This window comes from Podarcis erhardii (genome assembly GCF_964252035.2).
Source record: "Podarcis erhardii genome assembly, chromosome: 12".
NCBI classification, from domain to species: Eukaryota; Metazoa; Chordata; class Lepidosauria; order Squamata; family Lacertidae; genus Podarcis; species Podarcis erhardii.
Window position 1 is genome coordinate 37,633,552 of NC_138513.1, and position 13,127 is coordinate 37,646,678.

At 42.2% G+C, this 13,127-nt stretch overlaps 1 protein-coding gene across 4 annotated transcripts in view; it reads left to right on the plus strand.

Moving 5' to 3' along the window:
• The window catches only part of ANO10 (anoctamin 10), a 99,192-nt gene that overhangs the window by 62,503 nt on the left and 23,562 nt on the right, over positions 1 to 13,127 (plus strand). The window lies entirely within an intron of this gene.

The following is a 13,127-nucleotide window of genomic DNA, read 5'->3' on the forward strand; positions in this document are numbered from 1 at the left end:
AAAAACAGTTACATCTCAATAATATTAAAATCTCACATAGTAGAATACCCACACCTCTCTTAATTTGCCATCTCTGTACTACCACAGACCAATGACCAGAAACCCAACTAAACAGGAAAACTTAAGCTGGCTTCCAGAAAAAAAGTCATGCTTGTGCTTTTGAGGCAGAGAGGATACTATAAATGTAGAGCAAATGCTGAGGCTGCTTCTTGCAGGCAATTTTTCTTGTTGCTGCTGATCTACTTAAGTTATTTTTAAAAACAACAGCTTTGTGCTTCTCTCATTCCTTGGGGCTTCTCTTCCCTTTCCTGGGACTGAAGAATTTAATAGTCTCAGAGTTAAGAAATATCTACCTGAACATTATCTACAGGTCCAATTAGCATGTATAAGACATTAGCTATTGTTTTCTCCAGGCTGATGTATTCAGCCTTTGAAGAATTATCCAATTATTGGCAGCTTCTACTGAAAAAGCTATCCAAATTGATGGTATTATATATACATGCAAATGCTAATAACTGACTTATGAAGAGTGAGCATGGAAATTTGAGACCATTCCACAGGGAAGCAGCCTCATCAGTTTTCAGATGAGATTCAGATACATCCTAATTCCAGTGGCTTGGAAAAAAGGGAGATCCTTAGAAGGTTTTGCATATTCTTTAACTAGATGTGCCTTATATCTGAATGCTGTGTCAGAAGTTCCATTTGAGACATTTCTCTTCCAATTCTTGGTGTGTGTTCCCATCCAGGTCAGGGCTCTCTTCCGCAGTAACTGCATATCAGGCTGAAGATTGAATCTTAGGTGTTACTGCTCAATTTTGCCTTCCTCAGATGCATTTATTGAGAAGAAACCATGGCTAGACAGCAGCTTTGCATAATATTACAAGAGCAGGATTTTAAACCTACTGGAGCTATTCCTTTTCACTGCATTAAAAGAGGGGAAAGTAGGTCACCCATTGAAACCTTAAACACACAAGTTATTCTAGTCACCTTTGGGTTAGAGAGTATAAAACATAATGCCAACTTCAATTTACTGAATCTTTTAGTCCGTAACTATTTGATTCCAGTTAAGGATATTTTCCTCAATTTTTGAAGTGTATCCCCATCATATTTGTCTAAGCCCCAAGAATTCAGACATGGCTTAGAAATTATTTGGTGAGCTGAGCCTCCTGAATATTAATGAAAGCTAAGCTGGCACTCTGTTGATTTGGTAGGCAGCCCTGTGGCAGACTCGCCTAACATGGCACTGGTTTCATTCCCCCTTTCTCCACCTTAGTACACCTGTGGTCAGAGATAAAGCCCATACTAGAATATTTATAATTAGCCATAGCATTTATTTTTATTTTTTACTTTTGCAGATGTCTCTTGATTGTGTTCTGTACTGTGGGCTTATCCACCCTTCCTCTTGTTCCACTGCTTTCCCCACCGGGGAAACCGCTCTTTAGTGCCCAGTCGGAGCAAACAGCAACCAGATTTTCTGCGAATTGTCATTTGTTCTGATTGAGGCCTTCTCCACATTTACCTTTTGCCCTGCTCTTTCTAGGCACAGGCCTGCACTTTAAAGCTCTATGTCAAGAGCCTGGGGTTTTCTTGGCCCAGAACTTTCCCCATGGAAACCAGAACTTTAGCACTCAATTGGAGCAGATGTCAATATGCTATTGGCTCCAATTGAGCGAATTTTTCGGGGAAAGCTCCAGAGCAAAAAAGAAAAGAAAAGTGTGTGTGTTTGGAGTTTTAAAGTGCAGACTGTGCCTAGAAAGAGCAGAGAAAATGTACCGTATTTTTCGCCCTATAGGACGCACTGGCTCATAGGACACACCTCGGTTCGGGGGGGGGGAATGAATAAAAAAAATTATTTCCCCCCCAGCCACGGGGCTGGGGCGGGGGAAGCCCGAGCTTCCCCCGACTCCAGCCCCCAGAACAGGCTGCCGCCCGCAAGCCTTGCGAGCCTGCGGGAACTCCCCCCGGGCGCGCAAGGCTTGCGGAGACCTGCGCGAAGCACGGGGCGTCCTCCGGAGGGCACCCCGTGCTTCGGGCTGCAGGCTGCTGCCCGCAAGCCTTGCGAGCCCGCGGGACGCACACACATTTCCCCTTCATTTTTGGAGGGGAAAAAGTGTGTCCTATAGGGCGAAAAATACGGTAAGTGTGGATAAGCCCTTAAAGCTAAAGAGCAGGTTTTTCCTGGGAAAGGAACAGGGCAAGTGGAAAACACCTCAGTCCCATCTCTAGTGTGGGTCAAGCAGAAAACTACTTGGACCAGTGCTTTATAAACACGGGACAAGAAGAAATGTGGACGAACCAGTCTTTAAGCATTTGAGTTTTTAGTTAATGTAGTGAAGTAAAATGATTATATGAGCTGTCACTCATTGCTCCATTTCTCACGATGTGGACAAATTACATTGGTGCATGCTAAAGTAATTGAATGACTCGAGCACTTAGACAGTTTTTGAAGAACGTTCTCACAAAATAATCTTCACCATCTTTTACAAAGCTGTCTGCAAAAGGTATACTGACATCTGCGATGGGCTTATGTGAAAATTGGGAATATTTTTAATTATATATATTTCTAAGTATGCAGTGCAAAATTGGCAGCACTAGTTCATCCGTAAGTCACTTGGATTAAATTTGGCAGTGCCGATTTTAAAGGAGATGGAGAAGATGATGTCAAAACTGTTTTATCCGGGGTAGATGGGCCTGTTGTTTACATGCCAGCATTTCCAGGAGAACACTGTACATTTTGAAATGGGTGGGTGTTTCTCAAGGCATGAGAATACTATTCTCCCTTTTGATTTTTATGGCGTGTATCATAGTCAATGCTAATGTACAAGCGCAGACATGTTCAGCATCTAATATATAAAGTGCTTATCAGATCTAGGTGAGAAGAAAAATCCTTGTTTTCTGCTTAATAATAATAATAATAATAATAATAATTTTTTATTTATACCCCGCCCTCCCCAGCCAAGGCCGGGCTCAGAGCGGCTTACAAGCAATAATAAAAACAAGATGAATGATTACAACTTAAAAACAAAAATAAAATACATTAAAATAATGGAATATTAAAATATTAAAATGTAGCCTCATCACAGGAGGAGAAGGAAAAGAAAAAAGAAAGAGAGGGAGGGAGGGAATCAAATTGGCTTCAAGCCAAAGGCCAGGCGGAACAACTCTGTCTTACAGGCCCTGCGGAAAGAAATCAGATCCTGCAGGGCGCTGGTCTCATGAGGCAGAGCGTTCCACCAGGCCGGAGCCAGAGTTGAAAAGGCCCTGGCTCTGGTTGAAGCCAATCTAACTTCCTTAGGGCCTGGGACCACTAGGGTATTGTTATTTATGGACCTTGAGACTCTCCGTGGGGCATAGCTTGTTTGTTGTCTAAAGTGGGTCTGCTTGTGTGTAACTTGCAGTAATCAGGTGCCCTGTCCTTGCATCACATAGTGTTTGTAATGTATGTAGTATTGTGGAAGCAGTTAAGAGAAGAAAAAACATATTTCAACCCACCATTAAGACGTAGGCTGCAGTTCAGTTGAAAGTGAGCTCAATCCTATTGAAATGAGTATTAAACACGTTTCACTCTCGTTCAGCTTCTTCCCACAGTTTTAAAGAAATGCAAAGTACTGATATGGGGTATCAGTTTCTTATAAATTATTTTTCCCTGTTATGGTTTAAAAACAAATAGCTGGCGAGTAGTATTGCACCAGAGGCAGGTTTCGGGCAGCGCGACTGATTCTGCCACACTGGGCGCCTGAACTCTGACATAGTGAATTGAGCAGAACAGAAGGTGAGAGGTGGGGGCACGATGAATTTTGAACAGGGTGCTGCTGAAATTTGAGAGACCAAAGTCGGCCCCTGGTCACACCACTTTCATTTTTATGATACGGGACTCAGCACAGTTGTGAATGAGGACTTCCTTACCTCTGCCCTGTTAAGCTGAATGGAAGTGAAACAGAAGATCATGACATTGTTGTTCCACTCTTCTGTTTATAGGGAATAATTAAGACCTGCGTAGAGAGGAAAATGGTCAAAAGGAGAGCAGAGGCAATGTTGCAGTGAGAACAATAGTGCTCTTGTTTCTTTCTTTGAGCTGCTGTGAGCTTGTAACACTGGTGTTGCTATCCATGTTTTCCTCTTTCTGTGCTGTATTGTCACCATATTTATGCTGACTTGAACTGTACTGAACTGGTGCCAGCATTGTTTTCAGTCACCAGTGTAATGCACCAAGTATTTTGTAATCTTTCATATCAACTCTGTGGCCTGGGCTATTAATATCTATGTCTGACAGATGAATAACTGTAGCTGAGAAATCATAATGCCTAGAGTTGTCCAGAGGGTTTTGAGCCCCTCTGGCTCTTCTGTTTTACTTAACTTTAATACACACCAGTTTCATTTAATGTAAGAGAATCTTGCTGCTAAGGCTGCTGTGGTTCAGTATTCCTTCTCGTGGACGAACAGAGAGCCTGCTGTATCAAGTGCCACTCTCACTGCCACTGTGTAGGTAAGGGATAAAGAGGTAAAGGGACCCCTGACCATTAGGTCCAGTTGTGGCCAACTCTGGGGTTGCAGTGCTCATCTCGTGACCAAGCCATTTCTGGCGAACCAAAGCAGTGCACGGAAATGCCGTTTACCTTCCCGCCAGAGCGGTACCTATTTATCTACTTGCACTTTGACGTGCTTTCGAACTGCTAGGTTGGCAGGAGCAGGGACCGAGCAACGGGAGCTCACCCCTTCCTGGGGATTCGAACTGCCGACCTTCTGATCGGCAAGTCCTAGGCTCTGTGGTTTAACCCACAGAGCCACCCGCGTCCCTAGGTAAGGGATATAGAAGGGTAAATGGCATGGTGGTCTTGCCTATAGCCACTGCAGGGGAGGTAAGCTTCAACTAGCACTCTGTGCTTGGATACTTCACCTAGGTCATGTGACACGATCAGATCAGAGAGAGGATGGCTCTGCCAAAGCCTGTTCATGTCAGGGCAGGCTATGATCATCTAGATCATGTGATAGAATTAGGCCAATAGAAGGGCACCTTTCCCTAGCCTGTCCCTTGGTTGCATTTGAAATCTGCATGTGTATCATATGCATACGGACCAATATCATCAAGCAGTTGTTTGTATGAGTGCAGCAGCCATAGCTTTCCTATCACCCCAAGTTTCACATCACCTCAAACAACGTACTTACAGTGGAGGCAACTCATATATTTAGTGGTGAGACACCAAGTGTTATGATGGGCATCTTTTGATTAGTCCTCTGAGAGGGAAGGAATTCTGCATCGGCTAGATTAGTTAGCATTTTCCCTTTGGAAAGCTGAGAGTTGGCCCCTGAAAGCAGAGGTGTCACTTATTTGTGGATAGCATGTTTAGTATTCAGATTCAATCCCCAGCATCTTTTAACTAAAAATCCCAGGTGGCGAGAAACACCAGTAAACCCCTGTTAACAGTACTGAGCTCAGCTGTTCCATTGCTTTGGCTCAGTATTAAACAGTGCTCCCTGAATTAAGATGTGCACCCCAAAACCTGAAAGATAAAAACTTTAACTTAGCTAGTCTTGATAGCATTTTTCTTTTGCTGAACTTTGTGTTACCTGTCAGTGATAACAGGATGTGTGAGATAACACCAAGTGCATGGGGCGTGATGATAAAATTAGGTCTGTAATGAGGGATAATTGAGAATTAGCATCAAAACTTTTAATTAAATATGTGTGAAACTTATGTAATTAGTTATTTCCTGTTGATGGAATTGTGAAAAAAACCTTTCTAGAAAGTTGAGGTTTTCTTCTCAGATTGTTTGACCTCTTCCACGACATTGGGTAACTGTGGGTATACCCTGATGCACTTAAATAATCATTGATAAGATACATTTCTGTCAGTCTTAATATCTGACCTATATCCTAATGATAATATTTAAAATTAAAATTCTCTTCTTACACTAGAGAGTGTGCATCATGGTTCTATAGGAAAATAAGAAGCAGGACAACAGAAAGTCTGGGTGGTTTCAGTAAACTATTAAAGATGCCTAGTTATCATGAATATAGTAATGCCAAATGGTTTCATATTAAAACCATTAGTTTTGGAAATTGAGGAAAGTGTTTGCAAAGCATTGAGAGTAGGATTTCCAGGAAGGTAAGCTATGCATGGTGGGGAGAGGCAATCATACAGCTGCCCTGTACCCAGCCCGTGAATGTACTTCAAATAACAAAATAAGCACTTTGAAGAGGTTGTGGAAACTGATTGGAAGCTAGTGGAGATGGCAAAGTGCTAGCTTAGTGTGTTCATATTGCTCCATCCTGATTTGCAATCTCCCATATTCCAGACTAACTAAAGTCTTTGGGCAGTTTTCCAAACCATCTCCATGTACAGCAGATTGCTGTCATCCAAACAAGTAGTTAACAAGGCACTGATTGCTAAAGGAAGACTCTGTTCAGGTAGGGTTCTATATCAGTCACATCAGCCTAAACCAGTGTTTCTCAAACTTGGGTCTCCAGCTGTTGTTAGACTACAACTCCCATCATCACTGGCCCTGCCAGCTAAGAATGAGGGGATTTGTAGTCCAACAACTGGAGACCCGAGTTTGAGAAACACTGAACTGATAAAAGGTGCTTTGATCCACCACGATAGCATGTGCCTCTGCTGACAGAGAGGGGCCATTGAACACACCAATCTACAAAACAGACCAATCTACAAAATCCAGAACATATTGAACACCACTAACCCAAGCATAAGTTACCCACCACTAACAAGTTCCTCCATCTTGTCTGCATTGAGCTCAATTTTGCTTAGTATTCTTCTGTCTCTCCTTTCTTTTCCAGCGTGGCATAGCCTTGTTCCTATTTGGGAGGCAACAGTTAGCTTCTGTTTTCTCTCCTGTTGTAGATCAGCAGCTGGGGAGGAGATGGCGAACGCCAACAACCACCAGCTTTGTCAGTTTTCATGAGTAATTGTTATTTATTAAAAGGTGCTATACTGTACAGTAATTCAACAATACAGACAAAATGACCATTAAAAGAGAACAAAAACAAAACCACACAGTAGCATTAAAAACCCATCAAAAACCAGGATAAACAAAATGTTCGTTGCAGCTTTCTTAAAGCTAGGCAAAGGAGTCAGCTTGGTCTCACGAGGACTTAATGTGCTGTAACTCCATGCTACAAAACTTCCAGATTTGATTGTTGCAACATGCTCTACATGGGCCTACCATTGGAGATGACTTGGGAACTTCAGTTGGTCCAAAATGCAGCAGCCAGATTACTGGATGGAGTTCAGTTTAGATCTCACACAACCCCTTTTTTAAAACAGCTGTGTTTTGGGGCCCAATTCAAGGTGCTGACTTTGGTGTTTAAAGCCTGAAGTGATTTAGGCCCAAATAATCTGCTATAGACCTCAAAGCCTGAGTGAGGACTTGGATGATACCTTCCCAGAGTAGATAATACATCACTTCTAAGTGCCACTGTCCACCGAAGGGCTTGTTGTTGTTGGTTAGTCATGTCTGACTCTTCATGACCCCATGGACCAGAGCACGCCAGGCGCCCCTGACTTCCACTGGCTCCCGCAGTTTGGTCAAACTCATGTTGGTAGCTTCAATAACACTGTCCAACCATCTTGTCCTCTATCGTTCCCTTCTCCTTGTGCCCTCAATCTTTCCCAACATCATGGTCTTTTCCAGGGAGTCTTCTCTTCCTATGAGGTGGCCAAAGTATTGGAGCCTCAGCTTCAGGATTTCCAATGAGCAACCGAAGGGCTAACTGCATGTAAACTTCCTTATCACAGCAGTGGCCTAGAGTGCCTTCCATCAGCTTCAGCTGGTGGCCCAGCTACACCCCTATCTGGACAGGGATAGCCTAACTACTGTTGTCTAAGCTCTGGTAACTTCAAGGTTAGATTACTGCAATGTGTTATAGGTAGGGCTGCCTCTGAAGATGGTTCAGAAACTTCAGCTAGTGCAAAATTCAGCGGCCAGTTTGCTCACTGGAGCAAGACGGTTTGAGCATATTACACCAATTCTGGTCTGACTGCACTGGCTACCAATTAGTTTCCGGGCCCAATTCAAAGTGCTGGTTTTAACCTAGAAAGGCTTAAACAGCTCAGGACCGCAATACCTCAAGGACCGCCTCTTTCCATATGAACCTACCCGGACCCTGAGATCATCTTCTGAGGCCCTCCTTTGTGTGCCCCCTCCTTGAGAGGTGCAGAGGGTGGCAACACGAAAATGGACCTTATCTGCAGTGGCTCCCCGTCTGTGGAATTCTCTCCCCAGGGAAGTTCGCCTGGCATCTTCATTATACACCTTTTAGGCACCAGGCAAAAAGTTCCTTTTAAACCGGGTCTTTGGTTGACCTGATGGACATCCTATACCCTTTTAAAATGTGTTTTTAGGGAGGGGGCTATAGGGTTATTGTTTTTATTTTTATTTTATATATTGTGATCTTTTCTGGGAACTGCCTTGAGACCTCTGGGTATAGGGCGGTATATAAATAATAATAATAATAATGTTCAGTTTAGTTTTTGCTGTTAATAAAAAGCCTCAGAAGGGAGGAATTTGGAGCAGAGAAATAGCATTGCTGGTCTGTTGTGCCAGATGTACCTTTGCTGCAGCTTTCGGGCCAAGAGCCTTCCACAATGCATTGATGTGTTCAAAGCCTGAAACTGGTACTTTCATAATTATTTCTCTTTGATTCTGGTAGTTGCATCTATGAAATATCAACAAATCTTGTCATTTTAACCTGTTGGTCATGTTATGGAGCATATTACTGTATTTAAACTTCAGTCAGTTTTATGCCTCAAATGAACTGTGATGATCACCTGTTTTGACTTCCTGCATGACCCAGTAGCTCATCAGAGCTACAACACCAGGATATGCTTGAGGCTTTAATCATGTGTCTGTTCAGCTGAGACACTTTATGACTTCAGCCTTATATAATGCAATAATATATTCACTGTTGTGGTCACACCAGTGCATCCTACGCAGTCTGAATAAGGGTAGCATAGTGCTATTCCTTTGTCTGTGCTGCAACTGTTCCTTTCTACGCAGGCATCTTTTATTCACAGCAAACTCATCTGACTATAAACAGCCACTTCTCCCCCGGGCAGCCAAACCTAAAGTGTTTGTCTCCTTGGGTATGCGTAATATTTTGAAGCAAACCCTAAATGTATTGGGACAGCGGTGGGGTTAAAAAGAAATATTTCTGAGACCTTGTTTTAATGTTGAAGCCTTGTAGTCTGCTACTTTCAAAATAAAGGTCATCCTTTTCACTCAGATTGTATGATTGGCTATTAATTAAAAGGGCCTAGTAATGTCTATAATTTAGCATCCATCCCTAAAATATTGTTATCAAAGCAGTAAAGGACATGGATTGAGACAGATTATATATATATTTAAAGATTAGAAGGTGGTAGGATGTAACCATAGTTGCTTATGATGTGTTTTCTTGGTTTATTTCTCTTTACAAGTCTTGCAGGTTTTTATAATATCCCACAAAATCTCTGGCTGCAGATAGGCAATAAATAAATGTTGTTCACTGGCGGTAGAGAATCTGTGACACTCTAGGTGCTGTTGGGCTCAACTACTTCATAGCCTTCATTAGGCCAGGGATAATGGGATTTGTAGTTAAGCATTTAGTTCGAAAGCACGTCAAAGTGCTTCCGGCAGGAAGGTAAACAGCGTTTCCATGCACTGCTCTGGTTCGCCAGAAGCGGCTTAGTCCTGCTGGCCACATGACCCGGAAGCTGTACGCTGGCTCCCTCGGCCAATAAAGTGAGATGAGCGCCGCAACCCCAGAGTTGGTCACGACTGGACCTAATGGTCAGGGGTCCCTTTACGTTTTTATTTGGAGGCCCGCAGGCTGAATGGCTAACAATGTCTCTCTTCTACCTGGGCAGGATTAATTTAAGGAAATTGATATAGATGGTTTTGCTTTCCTTGTAATCAAATAAAGCTGTGATACGCTTTAACCCTAATGCCAAAGTCCACAAGCTCAAAAACTGTTTCTCTCTGCAAGTTCATTATTACTGCCACCTTTCTGATTCCATGCATCCAAGGAAGGCTGACTTCAGTTCTAAATTTGCAAGTTCTTTTTTTTTTTTAAGACAATGGAATACAGTACTTGTCAATAGTCTGCAAATTATTATGATGCTATATAGTGCAGAAGCCTAACTCTAGGTAGAAAGTATTCTGATTTGTGCTATAATCTGCATGTTGCAGTGCAGTTCTTAGCCTGTGGAAGTTTAAGGTGTGAGATGTTTGTCAAAATGGGCTCAGAGTGAAGGTGCAAGAGTCCTCCAGGAAGCCATATATAGAACCTAAATACTCCCTGGTGGGGAGTCTGAAATGTTGAAAGAGTCTGTCATGTTTCCCACATGCGATTATCTGTGCCATTTATATATTGAAAAGGCCAAAAGTTTAGAAAATGGTCATGCAATCTCTGTCTGTCTGTCTGTTTCTCTGTTTCTCTCTCTCTCCCTCCAGTTGTAGCTTGAGAGCAAGAAAGCTGCCTGACAGTCAAAAATCCTAGAGATCCTTTCGCTGTCACAATATATGAAGGTTATATAACATATATAAAGCAGGTTATGTAAGTGCTGCCCTGTAATGCAGTCAATCAGTCCTATTTTGGAAACTGATTATAATTGGAGTATTAAAGAACATTTCACAAATTCAACTGAGAAAAAACACAGAATTCCAGTGACAGCACTTCATATCAGCAATTTTGAGCTAGTCATATTTTCCTGAATCTATTAAATGCAGCAGGATCAGCTGTAATATAAAAGCAACCTGAGCACTTTGTATTCATTTTAATTAAGAGCAAAAGCTGGGAGCTTTATAAATCCTAATCTTCTAGAGCAAACCCACACTTGTTTATTTTTTTTTAATAGAATGGTTGTGTGTATATGAAAATGCATGTGTGTTTAAAAGAACTAGTAATCTCAAAACAATGTATATTTTTATCCACTTACCTTTTTCTCACCTCATATCAGTCAGTTGTGCATACACCAAACAGAGCGCTGCATCTGATCTGGAAACCAATTGCCCAATAGAGATCTGTATTGTCATCATAGCAAATGCGTATTGATTGAATTATCATATATGAATAGATTTACCCCCCTTTAAATTTATGAATAATCCACAGGATCAGGTCCAGAACACATCTCCTAACGAACAGTTGGCAGTGCTTAACACAGGGAGGCCCAACTTTTCATACGAAGTGGACCGCGAGAGTACTTTGAGGTGGAAACTTCGGGTTGCAGACTGCTTTGTTTTGTGGGGAGGGGAGCATGGACACAATTAGATACTGCTCCCCCCCGCAGCCCCTGTGCTACCTTCTCAAAGCTGGCTAAGTTCCTATGCCCTTTTAAAATGTGTTTTTTGGGAGGGCTATCGGGTTGTTGTTTTTATTCTTGTATATTTTGTGATTTTATATCTTGATTTTATTCTGTGAACTGCCCTGAGACCCCTGGGTATAGGGTGGTATAAAAATTCAATTAATAATAATAATAATAATAATAATAAGAAGAAGAAGAAGAAGAAGAAGAAGAAGTGAGATGCCAAGCTTTGGAAAGGAGGCACAAGGTTCTGGCAGGGTCCTAGAGCCCTCTCGCTTCCTTCCCAAAGCTGGGAAAGTGCTAACTAGGCTTTGGGAAGAAGTTGGGGCTCTAGGACCCTGTCAGAGCCTTCATGCCTCCTTCCCAACGCCTAGTGTCTCGCTTACCTGGGTTTGGGAAAGCAATGTGAGGGCTGGGCGGGGGCATCAAATGTTGCTGAGGGTTGCCAAAAAGGGCTCTGAGGGCTGCATGTGACCCTCAGGCCACTCGTTGGACCACCTTTGCTTCACACCTTGTGAGAGAATAATGCCCATTCCAGGCCTTCCTGCCTCTTAATTGATTATTAGGAAGTTCCATGTGCAAATATCACACTCATACCCATTAATGTATGGATAAAAGAGAGGACCAAAAGAGAGCTCAAATCTGAATGAAATTGGCATGTCCTGGTTTTTGCATATACAGTGGTACCTTGGTTCTCGAACTTAATCCATTCCGGGAGTCTGTTTGACTCCCAGAATGGTTTGAAAACCAAGGCGCGGCTTCCGATTGACTTCAGGAGCTTCCTGCACTCAAGCGGAAGCTGCGGAAGCCACATCAGATGTTCAGCTTCTAAAAAACGTTCACAAACCGGAACAATTTGCGCTGTTTGGGAGCCAATTTGTTCAGGAGCCAAGCCATTCGGGAACCAAGGTACAATCAAATTTAGAAATTATCACTATACTGTAATTTAAATAGGAATACATGTATTTCAGCAGTGGGGGACACTATGACCAGGTGAACTGTCTGTGCCTGCTCAGTCAGCTTTCCGGATGCTAACTGCTGATGGGCAACTACACAGCCCCTCTCCCAACTTGCAGTTCTGTGATTTTAACTAGGCTTGGAGTAGCCAGCCGTTCAAATAGAGGATTGTCCTCTGTAAAGCAGGTAGGGATGGACAGATCAATTGTCCCAGGTTTTGATTTTTTCTAGTCTTAAATTTAGTTCCCCAGATATCTGCAACAATTAAAAAAAAATCCACAGCATTTTGTGCAGATTTCTCCTAATAAACACATGTTTATATGTAATTGCCCCTAATACAAAAAAATTGCAAAATGATTTTTCTTGATCTAATATGTTCTTGTATGCTGTTTTCACTAATGCAGTATATGCATTATTCACTGGTATATGCACTATTTGTACAGATTATTTGACTGGAGAATTGCTTTGCAAAATTTGGAGCAGTGTAAATTTTGAATGATGGCTGTGTTTCGATTTGTTTAGTGTTTCAGAAGGTGCAGGTTTGGTCGGTTCAGATTGAAATGCAAATTGCATCAAAATTGTCTCCCAACCCTAAAATCAGGGCAGAGGACTACCTTAGCAACTGCTCCATGTTCAAATCTGTTAAAGTGGGGAGCAGTGTTTTGAAAACCCTCATTTATTATGCCACTGTAGCATGCTACTTTAGGTAAATACCGGAATTATTGAAGTAAATCACAGAACCTGTCTTAGAAATACCCCTTCACACCAAGCAATTCATTTAAATTGATTGAATTAGGTTACAAGCACATAAAGAATGAACTGTGTCCTGCTTTCATCAACAATATTCTTTATTTGGACACAATCTTAGGCCCGC